The sequence below is a fragment of the Chlorocebus sabaeus genome, chromosome 16, assembly GCF_047675955.1.
Source record: "Chlorocebus sabaeus isolate Y175 chromosome 16, mChlSab1.0.hap1, whole genome shotgun sequence".
Classification (NCBI taxonomy): Eukaryota; Metazoa; Chordata; class Mammalia; order Primates; family Cercopithecidae; genus Chlorocebus; species Chlorocebus sabaeus.
In genome coordinates, this window is record NC_132919.1 from 49,238,367 (window position 1) to 49,260,559 (window position 22,193).

At 47.9% G+C, this 22,193-nt stretch overlaps 1 long non-coding RNA gene across 1 annotated transcript in view; it reads right to left on the reverse strand.

The window, feature by feature from the left end:
• The window catches only part of LOC140708773 (uncharacterized), a 34,719-nt gene that overhangs the window by 3,953 nt on the left and 8,573 nt on the right, over positions 1-22,193 (reverse strand). The window contains exons 4-6 of the long non-coding RNA XR_012088975.1: positions 20,546-20,724; positions 6,901-7,078; positions 2,199-2,324 (exon numbers count right to left, since the gene is read on the reverse strand). This is a non-coding gene — a long non-coding RNA (uncharacterized lncRNA). The remainder of the gene's footprint in view (positions 1-2,198; positions 2,325-6,900; positions 7,079-20,545; positions 20,725-22,193) is intronic.

A 22,193-nucleotide genomic window follows, 5' to 3' on the forward strand; every position in this document is an offset into this window, starting at 1 on the left:
GATGCAGTTTCAGGAGTCAGTCCTGTGTTGCATGATTTAAAAATGAATTCCAGGCCAGGCACAGTGGCTCACGCCTGTAATATCCGCACTTTGGGAGGCCAAGGTGGGCGGATCATGAGATCAAGAGATTGAGACCATCCTGCCCAACATGGTGAAACCTGGTCTCTACTAAAAATACAAAAATTAGCTGGGCATGGTGGTGCGCACCTATAGTCCCAGCTACTCAGGAGGCTGAGGCAGGAGAATCTCTTGAACCTGGGCAGCAGAGGTTGCAGTAAGCCAAGACTGCACCACTGCACTCCAGCCTGGACAACTGTGAGACTCCATCTCAAAAAACAAAACAAAACAAAACAAATGAATTCCAACAGCAATGACAAATCAACTACTACTGCAGAGTGTCGAGCTGGGTACCAGGCGAGAATCTCCCTAGAGCCTGCCTCACCTCCCCTCCTGCAGTCTGGTACCTGGGGAACGGGAGACAAGTCAATAACAGGGATGAAAGGACTCTCACCCCTCATTTCTCCTTAGAGTAAGAATTTGGCTAATGTCTGCTTTCAGCCATGTCTTCATCTACTTCTTCTTCCTCCTTAACGTCACTTCTGCTCTGTTACATGAACTTGAATCACACCCAAATACAGTCATGACTCTAGCCCTGGAGGGACAGGCAGGGATGGTCACTTTCCCGAGGGCAGGCCCACTTGCACTGCCCGTGCTGGTGTCCCCTCCGCTGGGTCTGGGGTGGCTGCCTGAGGTCTGCACTCAGGATGTGCCTGGGGACTGGGGTAGACCAAGGAGGCATCTCTCTGGAACATCTGGAAGTGGCAACATCAAAAGGGGGTGAAGGTGAACTGACCTGTGGGGACAATGCCAGGGTCCCTGGCTCGGGATCCACCGTCAGGTCTGAGCAGGGAGTGAGCGTGCATCGTGGCGGTAGTCCCTAGGTCTCTCCCGAATAAAAGAAGCCAGGGATCGGCAGCTGCGACGTGAGGTCAAGGCTAGCTCAGGAAGGAGAGCAGGAGGTGCACAAGGCCAGGGGTTCAGAGCAGGGAGGCTGTGGGGGGTGGAGGCTTTTGCACCAAGTCATGGCCACCTGGCCCCAAGGGGCAGGTCCCTCAGTCTCTGAGCCCAGACATATCCTCTGATGCAGACTGTGCTGTGCACTGTCCCCGTGCTCAAGCTGAATCGAACCTCCTTTTCCTCATCTTCATGAGTGCTCCATCCACACCTCCCTCAGGGTTCTTCCTCCCCGGGGCCGGTTGTCCCTTTCCTCCCTCTCCCTTCACAAGGACAAGCTGTGTTGAGCAGGGACAGAGACCAACTTTCCTGGGACTTTTTGCCATCTGGTCCTCTGAGCGAGCGCCCCGCCTTGACCTCCGTGGTCTCTCCCCACCCCTGACCACCCACTCACAGGGCCCCATGGGCCCCACCCCTGGTACCAAGTCCCTTGGCTCCGCGGGTGCCTGGCATGCATAGGAGCTTGGTTGAGGTTATGGAATGGCATCAGAGTGGGACTGGAGACCCCCTGGTGTAGCCCCCTCATGCCACTGATGAGAAATGAAACCCAGTCCATCGTTGACTTTGCCCACCTCGAACTGTTGGCTGGTCACTGGCTGCTTAGAAGCAATTCACACTGGTTATTTCAGAGCAGAAGCATTCAGACCCCAGAGAAAGAGTTTTCTCCATAATGGATGCTGGGACAGCCCAGCGTTGGTTCCTGTTACACAGTGTTCTCTGTCTCCATCTCATGCTTACCAGATGTGTCAGCGAGGGACAGGCCCGGGAGGAGATGGGTTTGGACCTGGGCACCCCTGCTTGCCCCAAATAACCACAGTCACGTGCTGGCCACAATGCCAGACAGTCCAAAAGTTGTGAGCCAAGCGGGCTGGCAGCCCCGGCCTCCACTGTTCCTTCTTAAATGGCAGAGAAAGAGCTTCCCCTGACCCCTGCAAGTTTTCTGCCTGTGGCAGATGTGGGGTTGTCAGTTCCCTGGTGGCGGCCCGGGGCCAGAAGCACTCAGCTGGATTACTGGAAAAACGAAGATACAAGCCCATAAAAACAGCCTGGCTCCCAGTGAATTCCTGAAGCTGGCTATTTATAGAGGTGGTTTGGAGCAGCCCAGGGCCTCCCCGCAGGCCTCCTCACAACCTCCAGGGCAGCCACACAGAGGGAGCACATGACAGATGGGACAAAATGCTTACCTGGCCCACTGTTTCACAGGGCACACAGTACTTCTGTGTCTGCACGTGCTCTCCAGGATGCTGTACCAGGCAGATTCAGACCTCAGGCTCCTGGAGAGCTGCCACTGCTCAGGCTGCGGCCAGGCTCTGCAACATTCCAGAAGGGTGAATTGAGGTCCCACCATCTTCAGCACAAATACTGGGGTTAGGGGAGGCATGGAGAATGGTCTGACAACAGACAGTTTGATTTCACACCATTAACTGCATAAAATGTTCTGGAGAAAATGTATTTCATCATGAATTCTGGACAAGGTATATTACAATAATAACAGAGAGATCCTTTCCATCTTTCAGGCTCTTTACGAGTGGCGGGACAGCTTCTGGGTAGGGCCCTGGGAAGGGAGAGTGCTGTGGGCTCAGCACCTCCTCCATCCCTCCGCCCCCATCCCACCCCTGGGAGCACAAGGCTTGCCCTGTGTTCTGGCCCCAGGACTGCACAGAGCTTGTCACATTGCAAGAATCATGAGCCAGCCAGAAGAAAAGGGCAGAGAGGCACCAGCGAGCCTTGAAAAAATAACCCCACCCTCCCCGCCTGTGGCCTGAAGTCACTGCGTTGGCCAGAACCTGGAGAAATAAAATCAATTTGATGTGTAGCTTGCTCTGGCTAATGATCTCTGAAGAGGATTGAGAGTTTAACGCTTCCATTTTCTCAGCAGGAAGGTGATCTGGGCAGGCAGGGGCAGCCCCAGAAGGTGAGGGTTGGGATTTGAGCGGGGCAGAAAGGGTGAGCGCTGTCATTTTGAGTGGTGACATGGGACGGGGTTGAGGGAAGGGCTGGTGTTGATGGAGCCTTTACTTGGACAGTCCTGTGGGCAGCGAGCAGGGAAGGAGGGGAGAGGCTGTGAACCCACCTCCCACTGAGCAAGCCTAGCACAGGCGCCAATGCCAGCAAGGGCTTCGGGGCACAGAAAGTTGGCGCCCGAGCAGGAAGGGGTGTGAGAGAGAGTTAGGAAAGCCTGACTCGAAAAAACAACGGAAGGTGCCTGGGGAGGAAGGACAGTGGCTGGGAGCTGGAGAGAAAATCCAGTCTTGACTGGAGGGGACCAGGGGAGGCTTCAAGCTGCGCCCAGCTCAGTGAGCCACCTCAGACCAGCCAGCGGGGCCAGGATAGGAGCCCGCACCTGGAGTGAGAGGCCCTGGACTCCAGTCCCCACTCTGCCATTTACCAGCTGTGTGGTCTCACTCAGACCCTTCCTGATGATTTCAGGCCTCAGTCCCTGCATCTGTAGAATGGGGTGATGATGCTTCCTCCATGGGGTCCATGTGAGGAGGGAGTAAGCCTGGCACATAGTAGGTGCTCAGTAAATGCTTGTGAGCCTGGACCACCACTTTCTTGTACTCTTTATACACTGGGAGGATTCATGAGACAACAGTTGAGACAGGAGTCCTGCTGCCGAGGGAGGTCAGACGCCTGGCTGGCCAAACTCAGGTGTCCCCAAGGCCCTAATACCTCTCAGTTCACCTGCTTCAGGTGAGGTTGACCTCTCTGCCTTTTGGGGTTCCCCCAGAACAGAGCCTGAGACAAGGCCTTGGGTGCAGGTAGTGTAGGTGGGAGGTGACTCCAGGAAGCTGGAGTGAGGGGCAAGGCAGTGAGATCTGGGTGGGGAGAAAGCCAATGTGAGGATGCCACTGGGCTGGTGATCAGTGTGGTCAATGCGAGGATGCCACTGGGCTGGTGATCAGTGTGGTCAATGCGAGGATGCCACTGGGCTGGTGATCAGTGTGGGCAACAGGGGCTCAGACCCACCAGGAACCCTCTGAAAAATCTGTGGGATCTGCCTCCGAGTTGTCCCCCCATGGGTGCAGACTATCCTCCCCCATTGGCAGAGGCTGTCCCGGGGGTGGAATCTCCCCAGCTTACCCTGCCCATAGCTATGGAAAAAGCCCCGAGTCAGAAGACAGGAGGAAAGATGGGACCTACCCACACAGCCACACCTGAACTCACAGGGGTAAGGGGCTATGGGCCCAGCAAGTATCTGCTGTACCTTCCCCTCAACTGCCTGCCTGAATATGAGCCCTCCGTTGGGCATGTTCTGTGATTGGCACCAGTCTCTCCATCAGCCTGTTGGAAAAGCACAGCTGGCTTTCAGGTGGTCTTAAGGTTGGTGAGACAAAAGTGTGAAGCTTCCACCGTGTGAACACACAGGAGATCAGTGAGAGACAGAGAGACACTGGATCCTGACCATATTGTTGGAGCACCTGGATCCAGCCATACCTGAAGCTGTTCTAGCCCATGAATTTTCCTCTTCCTTATTTGAATTTTGGATTGTAGTCACTTAGAAAAGGACTCCTGATTACTACAAGTCCCTGCCATGTGCTGGCAGTTTCAAATGCACCATTTCACAGAGTCCCTCTGCAAGAGCTGGACAAAGCCAGGGCCAAAAGTCAGGCTTGGTCCAATTCAAAAGCTCATTATTATTTTTTTCTCCCACCAGATCTGAGCTCCACTGAAAAGGCAGTTCATAAGACAGCAAGGCAGCACCAGCCTGTGCCTAAGAGGGACGTTCCTGAAATCCTAGCCGCTTCCTAAGCTGACTTCCTAAGTCACTTCCTAAGTAAGTGACTATAGGTGATTACTGCTTATTCAGTATCTCTGTTATTTTAATGAAAGACAAGGCTGATTTGGAAAGGCACAATCAGGCACAATCTGTCCTGAGAGTTAGCCTTCCTTGCTGGTGGAGACCCAGGGCCACTGCGTCTCTGACACCACCACAGGGGGACAACACCCCAGATTCCAGCAGAGTTTGCTCTGGGGACCAGGCTGGTGGCGTCAGCCTCAAATGGGTACAGGCCACACCATGTTGTCAGAGATCCTTTGTGCTCTAAAAAGGGAATCCTGTCCTTGTTTGGTGGGTAGTTGGTGGGGGACACCCTGCTGGGGGAAAAAAATAAAAAAGAAGAACTTTTGCCCAGCAGGTGCAGTCCCTTAAGAAGCATAGCCTACTCTGCTCTGAGCAGTAGCAACAGAAGTGATCCTAGTGTGGGGTGAGAAACCCTACCCGGAAGCTTCCATCAGGGCCTTCCTGAAAGGCTGGCTCATCCCAGGACTGTGCACAGCCCACCATTATCTCATATCCTCTCCCACAGAAGACCATTGCCAGGATCTCCTGGCAGCCAGGGAAACACAGAACCTATGCTAACTTCATTAAAACCATGTGAAGAAAGTTTATATATACAGGGAGGCCAAGGCGGGCGGATCACGAGGTCAAGAGATCAAAGCCAATGTGGTAAAAATCTGTCTCTACTAAAAATGCAAAAATTAGTTGGCCATGGTGGCATGGGCCTGTAGTCCTAGCTCCTCGGGAGGCTGAGGCAGGAGAATCACTTGAACCTGGGAGGCGGAGGTTGCAGTGAACCGAGATTGCGCCACTGCACTCCAGCCTGGGCGACAGAGCCAGACTCTGTCTCAAAAAAAAAGAAAAGTTATATATATATGGAGAGAGAGAGAGAGACAGTTATAGAGGAAAAAACACAGAATGTGGGTTGAAAAGCTCCAGGCTGTGGACCGAGCTGGGTCCTCACATTCCCTCTCAGGGCCTTGTGTTCTCGTTGGTCCTGTGCAGGGGCTTCCTCTGAACAATGGGAGGGGAACCTTCAAAGCACCCCGTGCAGAATCCTCCCAGCGGCCATCCGGGCCAGCAGAGACAACTGCTGCCACAGGCCATCAGAGGCACCAGCCCCATGAGACGCTCACCGCCCCTGCTCCTGGCTGAGTGCTGCCCCCCTGGGTCCCCACCTCTCGTGGAGGCGAAGCTCATCTTTGGTAGCATCTGCCTTCAGTCACGCCCAAGGGACTCTGTGACTCTCTCCTGTTCCCAAAATCTGCCTCAGCCCTGTCCTGCCACTGGGCAGCCACATCCCCTGCAGCCCCTTCCAGGTCACAGCCTTTGATGCCAGGATGTGCCCTCAGACAAGACTCACTTGCCTCTGATCTATGCCACTGGGCTAGGTGCGTGGCAGGTCCCTGAGGTGCTGTCCACGGGCTGGAGCTGGAACTCCACCTGCAACCAGCAGACACCCCAAGCTGGAGGCCCCAGCGAGGCGGCGGCCGGGTCTTCTGTTTATTCCATCGCCAGGAGGGACCCCCAAGGTGCCCAGTTACCATCTGTCGACTGACTCAGCTCTGGAGGCTGCTTCAGGCTGGGGATCCTCATTGCAGTGCCCACCCTGGGGATAAAGCAGCCTCTGGCTGGGGAAGAGCCAGGCAGGGAAGATCCGAGAGCCGTCCTGGATGGTGCATCCTACAGAGTAGTGGCACTGCCACCCAGAGAATCACACTCCGCAGGGAATGAGAGCAACACATTCCTACCTGGGACCAGGACTCAGCTGGCCCAGGGCGCAACCAAACAGAGAGCATGGCAGGGCGGAGGGAAAGTGAGAACAGTGAGGAGCGGTCATAGCTGGCGACTCTAGGGAAGTTTGCCCCCAGCAGGTACACACCCCACCACCCCACCTCGTCTCCAAAGCAAAAGTTATCCCAGCTCAGGTGACAATCCCTGCCAGGAAGCTTTCAGGGCTCTCTGCAAAGCCCACCATCGCCCCTAATTCTTGCTCAGAGGAGAGCATGGCCCTGCTCTCCAGGCAGGCAGGAAAAAGCGGAATCAAGGCTAAATTCATAAAAATCATGCAGCGTTTTATTTTGCGGTTCCTACCAACTGCTCACCTGTGCCTTTGTTGCCTGTTGCCCTGAGGCCAGGTCTGACAGCTGATGGCACCTCCCAGCTCAGGGAGGAGCAGTCAGGGCAGCTTGAGATGTCCATGGGGCAGAGCTCTTTAGCACCCTCACTTCTCCATCAAGCTCAAGCCTCAGCCAGCCACGTGATGAACGCTTTTACTGTTCTCTTTGAGAAAGGAGGACAGAAAATTTTCAAGGCTCATGCCATTTCTGTATTTCAAAAACAAAACAAAATGCACAAATCGAAACACCTGTGCCTCTGGCCTGTCTTGTAGCTGACCCAAATACTGCTGGCTTATGAGATAGCCAGGCTGAGGTCGTGAGGACCACCCCAGAGAGGGCGAGAAGGATAATAAGGCACATCCTCATCTCCACGGAGGTTCAGGCCGGTGGTTTCGGCAGTGGGTCTCAGGGTAGCTGTGTCTTGGTAGGACGGCCCCTCCCTTTTCCTCTTCCATCACAGCTGCCTGCCTGCCCCTTGGGAAGCATTTGATTTGCAGGTACCTGGGTTTCCCAGCCCTGCGTTTGCCGGCGGCAGGATAGTGTGATTGTCGCACAGACACTGCACAAGCTGCAAGCTGAGGGGTTGATGGGGCCCAGGAAGGGCAGGCCCTTGTGCAGCTTCCCCAGCTACGGAGGAAGGCGCAGGCTGCAGAAGGCACCACTGTTCCCGCAGGGAATGTGTCTCACTGGAGAAGATGAGGTGGCAGGGGAACAGTCACCACCTTCACGCAGAGACAGAGCCTTGGCAGGGCCGCCCAGGGGAGCCGCATCGGAATCAAATGTCCTGACAGCCTAAAGAGCCAGATGTGGTGTGCTGGGCTGTGCATTTCAGGAGAAAGTTAGTACAGCCCAACAGAGAGATGACAGACGGGGGGCTCTGCTGGCAACGCGACCTCCTCTCCCACCAGGGCACCTGGCGAAACCTTGACCCAGTGGGATGAGAGAAGTCGTTTCTGAGTTCGTCCTGGAGCAGCCAGGGTAGCCCTGTTTGCTGGTCCCCTTCTGGGGGCCACTGTGCCTGGGTTCGCTTCGGCCTGAAATGAAATGACCAAGTCTTGGTGCACTGGGTCATGGATGGGAAGGACGCTCAGTCTTGTCATCTCGAACTGCTCGAAGTGCAGACTTTTGGTGTCTGTATCAATGATAATTCTGCAACTGGGCTCTCGCTATGCCTAACGCCCCACTGCACGGCCCTGTGCGATGCTAGGAGGTAACAGGCTGGCCCCTCATGGGGCACACCAAGCACAGAACCACCTCCTGCTGCCCAAGAACCCAGCTGCTCTCCTTTTCGTGCACACTCTCCTGGCATCAGCCCTGACCCACAGACAAGCAGTTTCTACAGATGCCCTGGATTTGGGTGGTACGAGAACAATCCCCTTTTGCCTTCCACTAGTGCCTCCCCACCTTGTAAGAGGTGAGTGCTCCACAGGCATCCCTGTGTCTCGCCCTCCAGCTGTTCCCACCCCATCCACCAAGCACAGACTCTGCTTCCTTCCCAGCCTTCAGCCGGGGTTTCATCCCCTCCTTCCCTGCCCAGTCCCTTTGCTGCCCTCTCTCCAGAACAACTGGCTCGCTCAGGAAAGTGTTTCTGGCAGATGAGGGCATCTTAGTTACCATAGCTGAGGTCAGAGTTCGGCTGCTGTTGCAAAGGGCCTGCAATTTCCTTTCATGTGGCGCAAGAAGGTGGTGCTCTCTGCAAAACTAATTCAAACCAAACACAATCAAGGCCTGTTTTATTATCTCCCTTAAAAAGTGGAGGGAGCAGGCCAGGCGCAGTGGCTCACGCCTGTAATCCCAGCACCTTGGGAGGCCAAGGCGGGCGGATCACCTGAGGTGGGGAGTTCAAGACCAGCCTGGCCAACACGGTGAAGCCCCGTCTTTACTAAAAATACAAAAATTACCCAGGCATGGTGGCACACGCCTGTAATCTCAGCTAGTTGGGAGGCTGAGGCAGGAGAATCACTCGAACCCAGGAGGCAGAGGTTGCAGTGAGCCAAGATTACACAACTGCATTCCAACCTGGGCAACAAGAGTAAGGCTCTGTCTCAAAAAAAAAAAAAAAAAAAGGCCGGGCGCGGTGCCTCAAGCCTGTAATCCCAACACTTTGGGAGGCCGAGACGGGTGGATCACGAGGTCAGGAGATTGAGACCATCCTGGCTAACACAGTGAAACCCCATCTCTACTAAAAACTACAAAACAACTAGCCGGGCGAGGTGGCGGGCGCCTGTAGTCCCAGCTACTCGAGAGGCTGAGGCAGGAGAATGGCATGAACCCAGGAGGCAGAGCTTGCAGTGAGCCGAGATCCGGCCACTGCACTCCAACCTGGGCGACAGAGCGAGACTCTGTCACAAAAAAAAAAAAAAAAAAAAAAAAAAAAAAAAAAAAGTGGAGCAAGCTTACCATAGCATAACCAGGATTGATCTCTTCTCACTTTTGCCACGTGGAACTAGGCAGAAGAGCAAAACGAGAGATATGCGGAGGTAATTGCATTAGCCATGCGCTGTAGAAAAAATCACAAGAACATTGCTCTAAGTTTCAGAATAGGCAGTGAGGTAGCCACAGCCAAAAGAGTACGGAGAAGGGAGGGCTCTGGACTCACTGAGTGTGTAGCCCAGGGACTGGCAGAGCCCCAGGGAGGTGAGTATATGTAAGCAGGAGTGGCTGGAAGTGAGGTGTCATGGTAAGACCACTGAAACAGGATTTGGCCTGCCGCGAACTGGCTGTGTGGCTTGGTTAAACCACTTACCTTCTCTGAGCACCTCATTTCCTCTGTCCAACAAGAGAGCTGGACTCAACCTCCTGTTTCCTTTCCAGCTCTAATGTCTTTGATACTATGACTTGGAATTATGAAAATGAAGATACTGAGAGAGAACACAGTAACCCCCTACTTAATGCTTTAAATCCTGCTCTCGTGTGTGATCTCTTAATTTGAATAATTAGGAATATCTGTGCTTTACTCAAAGTCTGCACTTTGAACAGTTGGAGCTGAGGAGATTGAGCACCCTGACCGACCGTCCATGCCCCAATGCAAAGAATTGGTCATTTCATTTCAGGCCAAAGTGAACCTAGGCAGAGCGTGGACCCCAGGAGGGGACCTGTAAACAGGGCCACCCCAGCTATTCCAGAATGAACCCAGAATCAGCTCTTCTCGCCCCTCTGGGCTGAGGTTTTGCCAGGTGCCTGGTGGGAGCCACCTTGCTTGTTATTAATATTTGTAACTTGGGCTGTATTAATTTTTTCCTGAAATAAACATGCTGGCACTCACATGTGCGGGAGTATATGGTCATAATAAAGAGCTCAACTTTTAAATAACTTGGTCTTTGTTTGCAATCTTTGGTCTAGCACTTCCCTTTCTAGGAGTCTACCTGAACAAAGGGTCAGACATTCAAAGGTTAGTGTACAAAGATGTGTCATTTACCCTTAGTAGTTAAGGGAAAAAAAAAAGGCAAAAACAAAAACTGGAATTAAAATAAATTATGGTATAGCCCTGAACATGTTTTCATTTGAAAACATTGGAAAGTATTCATAGTGTGAACATACACACATACACATACACACCCACATACATGACACGTATTGCTAATATCCGCCGTGTTCTTTTCCTCTTGGAGACTGGATTCAGGTTCAGAATCCTTCTTAACACTGTGAACAACCACTACCAGTCCATTGCAGTTGGCATTCAGATGAAACCTATGAGCCACCTCAGTGTGGGGACCCTTGAGTGACAAGCACAACAGTCACGTTCAGGACAGAAAAGGAAGCCAAGCGGACTCTCCGTAGCCCAGAGGCCCGGCAGAATCAGGTTCCCAAGGCTGCGATCCTTTCTCTCAGACCAAAGACCAGAATGGAGGCGGAGGGCCCAAAGGGGTTCGAGATATTCCAGTTTGGGAGGGTAAGACGGCACCCAGCATCGGGCAGCGGGCTAGGATCACAGAAGGTCAAGTGAAGGTGAGTGCCAGGTCACAACAGAGTCGTTTCCTAGGAGGAGGCGATCAGAAATTCGGTTCCTACTGCTTCACTTGGAATGATCAGAGCAGAAAAATGCTTTTGAGACAAACTCACCAGGTTCTAGGATTGCTTTCTTTCCCCAGATGGTGGGGTGATGGGAGTGCAGTGGGAGACGTGACCCCTTGGGAATGCAGGCTCCCAAGACTGAACAGGTGATGCGTAGTTTTTCTTAGTTGTTGGAGAATTGATAGACGTTTGGAGGAAACTCTTTTAAAAGAAATTTGCCTTAGATCTTCAGTCACCACGGGACCACTGAGATAACCAAGGTGGTACCTGAGGGTTTCTGGGTTGGCAGACAGAGGAGCCAATGGTACCTCTTGACATCCCAACGGAAAGACCAGGAAGCGTGACTTGTCTCGTCTCTCCTTGTGGAGGGTGGATGCTCTCCGGGCAGGGAGATTAAGAGGCTGAGCCATGGAAATTCCTGGGCCACCCATCGGGCAGACAGAGGTAATCATGCTGCCAGGGGACACTTGGGCCCCTCACCTGCCCCGACATGAAGGCCTGACTGCTCTCAGAGGCCATCTGTCTCCTCCCCCAACACCCTCCACCACCCTTGGGAGACTGTTTGCTCCAAGGACTACATTTCCTAGATTAGGTCCTTTATTAACCCTCGGCTGGCCAGGGGAAAATGGGCAGAGACAAGGGTCTTCTTGGCATCTTCATTTCCTCTCCCCCGCCCAACTCCATAAATCCATTCCAAGTCGATGATATTTGCAGAGTATATTTTCGTGGGTCTCCATAATCCCTTCAGAATATTAAGGCTGCATTACTTTATCTTTGGTTACATTAACTTCAATTTTCCTTATGAGTAAGTATTTGGCTAAAAATTAATATAGTGAAGTTGAAAAGAATCTTATGATAGGAAAAAGACTAATTTCATCTCTGGCTGCTCAGATCCCGGAGTACACTGGGGTTAATGTAATTAACTTACAATTTGAGCCCGGGTTGTGTACATACACTGAATCTCCCCGCTGGAAACGAGATTAGATTTTATTACTCTATATATCCTGGTTATCTTCACTGCGCCTCCAATATTACTTCCCACAATGACTTCAAGGCTCTGTGCTGCAATGAAAATGCAGAACCATCTGGTACTGAGCCCATGCAGTTTATTTAAGGATTTAATTAAATGCTCTAAATGGAGAGCTTCTCTGAATTAACATTTTAAATGTGACTTATTGCAGGTTTAATATTGTCTTAATGCCAACCTGGGAAACTCCATCGCCAAGTTGTTGACGTTCAAATTGAATTGATTTGGGTGGCTCCAGGGGGACCCATTAATTAATCTAAACAACTAATGGGGATTGGTTCTGACTTTTGATGAAGATTATTTACTGAGACAATTTGCAATGAATAAAGAGTCACAGTAGGCAAATGCTTAATTGAATTCAAAAAAGTCTCATTGTGTTTAATATCAGGGATGCATCGTGTGAGTAAGCTTTGAAATACCATGAAAGGGGCGATTGCTTCAATCTTCTTAGCTGTGCACTAATAACAAAGCAAATGGGTAATTACATTTTCCTGGGTAATTTGCTGCTTGCAAAAGGACAACAGGTCTGGCTGGCTAATCGCTTCCTTGGAAAGAAATTTCTAAAAGCACAAACTTTGCCCTTGGATGGCTTGTGGGCCTACTGGCTGCCCAAAGGCAAGAGGGTCACAGGTCCCAGTCACAGAAAGCCCCTGCCACCTGCTGCTCCCTACCCACTCCCCACCCATCAGGAACTTACCTGCCTGAGAAAGCCCTTCTCCCACCCCCACCCCTCTCCCCAGCCCGCACCCCACCTCCACCTCCCTGTTGCTTTGATCCCAGTTGAATGAAGTGAGGAAGAGTGTGCATGTTCGCCCATCCTTTGGTTTTCACCTTCTGGATCAATGCATGTCAGACCTTCACTTCCAGGAAAATGGAAGGTCTAGAGTAAACACCTCTTTACAGAATGAAAGCAGCCTAGGCAGGGACTGGGGCCCTCCCCCTCTGCCCTTTCCAGACCCACTCCTGCCCCACATCCTAGCCTCCACAACTGGCACTGCCTCCATCCTGTCCCTCCTTCAAGGTCCAAGGCAGCCCCCAGCAGCCTGCAGCATCCCCAGATCACCACGACTCCCTGTGCCCCCTCCCCTGATGATCAGGGGGCTTCACCTGGCTTCTTAAAGTGTGGCTCAGGATCAGCAGCATGAACATCACCTGGGCAAACTGGACATGCAGGCTCTCGAGCCACACCCCAACCCAGTGAATCAGAATCTGCATTTTGACAAGACTCCCGGGTGACCCGTGTGCATGTCAACTTTAGATGCACCAATCCAGGGCACTTTTTCCATGGCAGTCATTGAAGGAGCTTTCTTTCTCTCCCACTCGCTCGCATGCAAACTCCTCCAGAGCAGCACTCAGGGCTTCGCTTCCCTCATACGTACAGCAGCACTTGCGGCTGGAAAAAGCTAATTAAAAGGGCTGAAGTGACTTAATGATTTCTCTCCAATCCTCTCCTCTACCTGGCTAGGTAGGGGTCTTGGGAGTTGATGATATTGCACTGACTGAGTACGACAGAAGCCTAATCTCACCAAGGGCAGGATGCACCTGCTTCTTATGGGGAGCCTCTCAGAGCCCAGGGCACGGGGAATGCTCAGTAAATATGTATGGAATTGACTGAGCCAGTCATTACGGTGGGCTGGTCCTTCACATCCACATCTGGATGCGTGAAAACAGTTCCTGTAGACATAGCTCTAAATAGTGACTGTCCTCCCGAGAGAGGACTTAGAGCCTCTGGAAATGTCCCTCAACTCTATGTCCTGCCACCCAGAGCTCCCAAATGCAGATCTGTTCATGTTTTCATGGGAAGTACATCTAGGATCTGATTTTGTAAAGCCTAACCTAATGTGATATTTACCAGACAAATTAATGATGAAAAGGCGATCCATGTGGCAGAAGGTTTTATATTGGCTTATAAAAAGAAGGTTATAAAATGGCTCGTCCCACAGAGGAAGCTCCCTAGTGCACTTACATTTTGTTTCAGGCCACTAGTGACTTAACTAAGAGTTGAAGAGGTATGGAGTAATAAAAACAAAACTAAATTTTTAAAAAGCCATGCTGGCCATGGCAAAGTAAACAATCAGCAGAGCGAAAAGACCACAGAGGGAGGGAAGGTAGGACCCTGCACTCCAGATGTCTGGCACCTCCTCCCTGAGCAGGCTGGGTCCATCTTCACGTAGCAAGCACAGTTGGGGCAGCAACTGATACTTGCAAACCCTACATCTGGCAAGAGATTAATATACAAAGTATATAAGGACCTAGACTATTCAATAGTAAGAAAACTAATAACCCAGTTAAAAAATGCGCAAAGCACCTGAGTAGACATTTCTCCAAAGAAGACGTACAAATGGTGAACAGGTATATGAAGAAATGCCCAACATCAGGAATAATCAGGGAAATGCAAATTAAAATTACAATAAGACGTCACCTCACACTTGTTAGAATCACTATTATGAAGAAGACAAAAGATAACAGGAGTTGTTGAGGATGTGGAAGAAGGGAACCCTTGCACACTGTTGATGGGAATGTAAATTAGTATAGCCATTTTGGAAAACAGTAGGAGGTTCCTCAAAAAAATAAAAATAGAACTCCATATGATCCAGCAATCCCACTACTGGGTACATATCCAAAGGAAATAAACTCAGTATGTTGAAGAGATATTTGCACTCCCATGTTTATTATAGCACTATTCACAGTAGCCAAAATATGGAATCAACTTGTGTCCATCAATGGATGAGTGAATTTTTTTAAATGTGGTATATATACACAATGGAATATTATTAAGCCTGTTGCATTCTTGAAAATTGCCAAGAGAGTACTTTTTAAGTCTTCTCACCAAAAAAATAAGTATATGAGTATCGCATATGTTAAGTAGCTCAAGTTAGACATTCCTTAATGTATATATACTTAAGAACATGTTGTACAGGATAAATATATATACTTTTCATTGTCAATTGAAAAATAAATTTTAAAAGGCAATCTATGGGGCTGGGAGCAGTGGCTCACATCTATAATCCCAGCACTTTGGGAGGTCAAAGTGGGTGGATCACCTGAAGTCAGGAGTTTGAGACCAGCCTGGCCAGCATGGTGAAACCCTGTCTCTACTAAAAATACAAAAAAATTAGCTGGGTGTGGTGGTGTGCACCTGTAATCCCAGCTACTCAGGAGGCTGAGTTAGGAGAATTGCTTGAACCCAGGAGGCGAAAGCTGCAGTGAGCCAATATCGCACCACTGCACTCCAGCCTGGGTGACAGAGTGAGACTCCATCTCAAAAAACAAATAAATAAAAAATAAAAGGGAACCTATGGAATGGGAGAAGATCTTATTTTTTGAGGTCAAGTGATTGAGACCATCCTGCCCAACATGGTGAAACCCTGTCTCTACTAAAAATACAAAAATTAGCTGGGCATGGTGGCGTGAACCTATAGTTCCAGCTACTCAGGAGGCTGAAGCAGGAGAATCGTCTGAACCCGGGAGGTGGAGATTGCAGTGAGCCAAGATCACACCTGGCCAACAGAGTGAGACTCCATCTCAGAAAAAAAAAAAAAAAAAAAGCATTTTTCACAATAACCAAGATGTAGAAGTAACCTGACTGTCTATTTACTGATGAATGGGTAAATAAAATATGGCAAATACAATGGAATACCATTCATCCTTTAAAAAGAATGAAGTCCTGCCATATGTAACAACATGCATGAATCTGGAGGACATAATGGTAAGTAAAATAAGCCAGACACAGAGGAAAAGCAATGCATGATTCCACTCATATGAGGTATCTAATAGTCAGACTCATATAAGCAGAGAGTAGAATGGTTAGTTGCCCATAACTGGGGAGAGGAAAGGGGGGAACAGCTGTTCAGTGTGTATAAAGTTTCAGTTGCACCAGATGAAAAGTTCTAGAGGTCTTCTGTACACCATTGTGCTTATACTTATCAATAATATACTACCCACTTAAAAATGTGGTAAGAGGGAGCTATGGTCTGAATGTTTGTGTCTCCCTAAAATTCATAGGTTGAAATCTAATCCCCAGGTGATAGTTTTAAGAGGTAGGGCCTTTGGGAGATGATTAGATTGTGAGGGATCTGCCATCATGGATGGGATTAGGGGCTCTTATAAAAGATCCCTGAGGCCAAGATACAACAACAAAGAAATTATGATATCCCCAATGAACATAGACACGAAAATCCTCAACAAAATACCAGCAAATTGGATCCAGCAGCACATCAAAAAGATAATCCACCAAGTTCAAATGGGCTTGATTCCAGGGATGCAAGGATGGTTCAATATATGCAAATCAATAAATGTGATTCACCACATAAACAGAATTTAAAACAAAAACCACATGATCATCTCAATAGATGCAGAAAAAAGCATTCAATAAAATCCAACATCCCTTCATGATAAAAGCCCTCAAAAAATTAGGCATCAAAGGTACATACCTCAAAACAATAAGAGTCATTTATGACAAACCCACAGCCAATATCACACTGAATAGGCAAAGGTTGAAAGTATTCCCCCTAAGAACTGAAACAAGACAAGGATGTCCACTCTCACCAATCCTTTTCAACATAGTACTGGCAGTCCTAGCCAGAGCAATCAGGCAAGAGAAAGAAATAAAAGGCATCCAAATTGGAAAAGAGGAAGTCAAATTATCTTTCTTCACTGATGATATAATTCTATAACGAGAAAACTCAAAGATTCCACCAAAAGTCTCCTAAACTTAATAAATGACCAGTAAATTTTCAGGATACAAAACCAATATACCAAAATCAGTAGCATTTCTATACCCCAATAATGTTCAAATTGAGAAACAAATGAAGAATGTAGTTCCATTTATAATAGTCACACACACACAAATACCTAGGAATACATCTAATCAAGTAGGTGAAAAATGTCTACAAGGAGGACTACCAAACACTGCTGAAATAAATTATAGATGACACAAAAAAATGGAAAAACATTCTTCCATGCTCACGGATTGGAAGAACTGATATCATCAAAATATCCATACTGCCCAAAGCAAGCTACAGATTCAAAGCAATTCTTATCAAATTACCAAAGTCATTCTTCACAGAATTAGAAAAAATTATTCTCAAATTCATATGGAACCGAAAAACAGCCCAAATAGCCAAAGCAATCCTAAGCAAAAGGAACAAAGGAGGAGGCTCACATTACCTGACTTCAAACTACACTACAAGGCTGCAATAACCAAAACAGTATGGTGCTGGTATAAAAATAGACATATAGATTAATGGAACAGAATAGAGAACCAAGAAACAAATCTGCGTAATTACCACCAACTGTCTTTGACAAAGTCAACAAAAATAAATAATGGGGAAAGGACATCCTATTCAATAAATGGTATTGGGAAAACTGGCCAGCCATATGCAAAAGAATGAAACTTGACCCCTACCTCTCACCATATACAAAAATGAACTCAAGATGAATTAAAGACTTAAATGTAAGATCTCAACCTATTAAAATCCTAGAAGAAAACCTAGGAAATACTTTTCTGGACATTGGCCTAGCAAAGAATTTATGACTAAATCTTTAAAAGCAAACACAACAAAACCAAAAATTGACAATTGGCACCTAATTAAACTAAGGAGCTTCTGTACAGCGATATAAATTATCAACAGAATAAACAGACAACTTACAGAATGGGAGAGAAATTTACAAAATATGCATCTGACAAAGGATTTATATCCATAATCTATAAGAAGCTTAAGCAAATCAAGAAGAAAAAAAGAAACAACTCCATTAAAAAGTGGGCAAAGGACACACAAAGACACTGCTCAAAAGAAAACATATAAGAGGTCAACAACATATTTTTTAAAATGTTCAACATCACTAATCATCAGAGAAATGCAAACCAAAACCACAATGAGATACCATCTCATACCAGTCAGAACGGGTATCATCAAAAGGTCAAAAAATAACAAATGTTGGCAAGGTTGCAGCAAAAAGGGAATGCTTATACACAGTTGATGGGATTGTAAATTAGTTCAGCCCCTGTGGAAATCAGGTTGGAGATTTCTCAAAGAACTAAAAGTAGAATTATTATTCAACCCAGCAATCCCTTTACTGGGTATATACCCAAAGGAAGATAAATCATTCTACCAAAATGACACCTGCACTGACACGTTTTTCCCAGCACTATTCACAATAGCAAAGACATAGAATCAACCAAGGTGCCCATCAATGGGGGATTAGATAAAGAAATGTGGTACATATACACCATGGAATACCATGCAGCCATGAAAAAGAATGAAATTACGTCCTTTACAGCAACATGGATGCAGCTGGAGGTCACTATCCTAAGTGAATTAATGCAGACACAGAAAACCAAATGCCACATGTTCTCACTTATAAACAGGAGTTAAACAATGAGTAAAAGTGGACATAATTATGGAAGTAATAGACACTGGGGATTCTAAAAGGAGGTGGGGTAAGGACTGAAAAACTATCTGTTGTGTACAACATTCACTATTTGGGTGACAGTTTCAGCTGAAGCTCAAACCTCAGCATGACGCAATATATCCATGTGACAAACCTGCACATGTACCCCCAAATCTAAAATAAATTTTCAAAAATTTAAAAATAATAAAACAGGACGGCACTGTGGCTCACGCCTATAATCCCAGCACTTTGGGAGGCCAAGGCGGGTGGATCACCTGAGGTCAAGAGTTTGAGACTAGCCTGACCAATACGGTGAAGCCCCATCTCGGCTAAAAATATAAAAATTAGCCGGGCGTGGTTGCGAGCGCCTGTAGTCCCAACTACTCTGGAGGCTGAGACAGGAGAATTGCTTGAATCCAGGAGGCGGAGGTTGCAGTGAGCTGAGATTGTGCCACTGCACTCCAGCATGGGCAACAGAGCGAGACTCCATCTCAAATAAATAAATAAATAAATAAATAAATAAATAAATAAATAAAGAGTCCCAAGGGAGCTTGTTCACTCCTGTTACATGAGTACACAGAAGTTGACATCCATGAGGAGCGAGCCCTCACCAGACACAGAATCTGATGGCAACTTGATCTTGGACTTTCCAGCTTCCAGAGCTGTAAGCAAGAAATTTCTGTTGCTTATAAATTGCCCAGTCTAAGGCATTTTGTTATAGCAGCCTGAGTAGACTAAGACAGAGGTTTAAGAAAAGCCAGTGATCATAGAATCGTACAATGTTAATTTCTTAGTTTTAATAAAGGTGCCATGGTTATTGTAAGATGTTGACATTAGGAGAAGCTGGGGGAAGGGTATGGGCCGACTTCGTTCTGGCACTATTGCCACGTTGGGCTAGATTGTTCATTGTTGTGGCGCCATCCTGTGTGTCACAGGATGTTCAGCAGCCTCCCTGTCCTCTATCACCCACTAGATACCAGGAAGAACTGCACCCCATCTCAGGATGGGACAACCAAGAGTGTCTCCAGACATTGCCAAATTGACGTTGCTCCTAGTTGAGAATCAGGAACTCTCTGCATCATCTTTGCATTATAGATAAATCTAAAATTGTTTCAAAATAGAAAGTTTATACCAAAAAAGACCAACTGAAGTTAAAGCATCTCAGAAACAATGATGTCTTACAAGTCGACGGGGAAATCATTCCAATGATCAGCATTTTATTGACACACAAGTTCCAAATATTACCACTCCTGGACTCCCACTCACCCTGCCCTGCCTGCTGGGGCACTTCCGCTTGTTCGTGTCTGAATACCCCAACCCCCACCAGGCGGAATTGTCCATCCTCTTCTGCCTGTTCTGCTTCAGTTACCTAAGGTGCGAAACGGATTTCGAAAATGAGGTGCACCTAGATGAATGACGTGGCTGTCCCAGGCACTAATTGCCCATCTAAATTACCTTTTACTTTTTTTTTTTTTTTGAGACAGAGTCTTGCTCTGTTGCCCAGGCTGGAGCACAGTGGCACAATCTCGGTTCACTGCAATCTCCCAGGTTCAAGCGATGCTCCTGCCTCAGTCTCCCAAGTAGCTGGGATTACAGGTGCACGCCACCACGCCCAGCCAATGTTTGTATTTTTAGTAGAGACAGGGTTTCACCATGTTGGCCAGGCTGGTCTCAAACACCTGGCCTCAAGTGATCTGCCCGCCTTGGCCTCCCAAAGTGCTGGGATTACAAGCATGAGCCAGTAATTAAGTTAATTAAAATTACCTTTTAATCATGGGTAATATTGTGCATTTGTTGCTCATAACTTTGATGAATGTTGAATCAAAGTTTAATTCTTTAACCCAGTGATTCTACGTCCGAGAGTATTCCCCCGTGATATACCAGCACAACTGCAGAGATATGCAACGCAGCACCATTTCTAATAGTGAGTATTTAGGAAAAAAAAAAAAAACCTAAATAAATAAAACAGCTCTGACCCATAAACTGGAATGCTGTGTCTATTAAAATAAAATTGAAATCAGTCTACATCTAAATGAAATTGTCCAAGATCTATTACAGAGTGAGAAAAAGGATTAAAACTGTAGATGTGGTATGATCCTAATTGTGTAAAAAAAGAAAGAAAATATAGATATTTGTTATGTATCCATATACAATTTCTGGAAGGATATTCAGGATATTCAGGAACCTGTTACTTACAGTTGTCTGAGGAATGAGACTGAGAAGTTTAGCGGGTTGAAGAAGGTGGGGGCGTCGCTTACTCTTAAGCCAACACCTTTCTGTATCTTTCTACTTCTCAGGACATAAACTAGCTTCTGCTCAGTAAACAGTGATTTCTTCCTGGCCATTAGCCTGTTGAAATCCAGACAGACCAGACTCTAGGAAAAATAAATTCTGAATTAATAATATAAATAAATTGAATTGAAGGTAATAGTTTCACCCACAGGATGAGCTACAGTTTCCCTCACTGCACAGAGGGTTCATCACACATCCTCTTGAAATAATCAGGTTTTCAAACCCTTTAAAAACCAGATCCAAGTTTTTTTGTTGTTGTTTTAGTTTTTGTTTTTTTCAAGATGGAGTCTCGTTCTGTCGCCCAGGCTGGAGTGCAGTGGCTCAATCTCGGCTCACTGCAACCTCCACCTCCTGGGGTTCAAGCAATTCTCCTGCCTTAGCCTCCCGAGTAGCTGAGATTACAGGCATGCACCACCACATCTGGCTAATTTTTGTATTTTTAGTAGAGATGGGGCTTCTCCATATTGGCCAGGCTGGTCTCGAACTCCTGACCTCAGGTGATCCTCCCGCCTCAGCCTCCCAAAGTGCTGGGATTACAGGCATGAGCCACTGTGCCTGGCCTGGATCCAAGTTTTTACAATGCAATTTATATATACCTTAATTAAATATAGAAATAACAATAACACAAATAGAAGCCTTGTGATTAGAGAATGTCTGAGTTATATCAGAGAGAGTGGGGTCAGCAGACGGCGTGGGGATGCTGTTTGGAGAAGCACATGTGTGGGACCTCCCCCAGAAGCCCCCTCTTCCCACCCCTATGGCACGCCTCTCCTGAAAGCCAGCAGGGCGGAGGGCAGCAGCCGGGCAGAATGGCATCTGTCTGCTTGAGAGCTATGGGGGACTCAAGGGACTTGCCACCCACCAGGGCCTGTCCACCCTCTCCCCAATGTGCCTTTCAGTGACATCCCTCTAGTTTAGGAGGGATGAGGCAACTCTTTTTAGTAGGACTTTTGTGTACAAAAATTAAGAAAGTAGAAAACTACTTGCATTGGTTGCATTAGGTATATAATCTATTACATATTCATTTAAACCCTGTGAGTAGCCAAGAGGATACAGAGAAGGACACTACCTAAAAATACTAAGCATAGGCTGGGAGCTGTGACTGTGTCAATGAAAAAAAAAAAAAAAAATCACATATCCAGGCCAGACACAGTGACTCAGGCCTATAACCCCAGTATTTTAAGAGGCTGAGGCAGGAGCATTGCTCGAGACCAGGCATTCACAACCAGCCTGGGCAACATAGTGAAGCTTTGTCTCTCCAAAATATTAGCTGGGCGTGGTGGTGCATGCCTCCAGCCTCTCAGGAGACTGAGGCGGGCTGATGGCTTGCACCTGGGAGTTTGAGGCTGCATTGAGCCACGATCGTGCCACTGCACTCCAGCTTGAGCCTGGGAGACAGAGTGAGACCCTGTCTCAAATCATCATCATCATCATCACAATGCTTCCTAACTACCAGGGTCACCAGCTTAGCACTGAAGACCCTGCATCTGGGGGATCCTCAGTCCTGAGCAAACCAAGACTGTTGTTCACCTTACACTATTAAGGAACATGA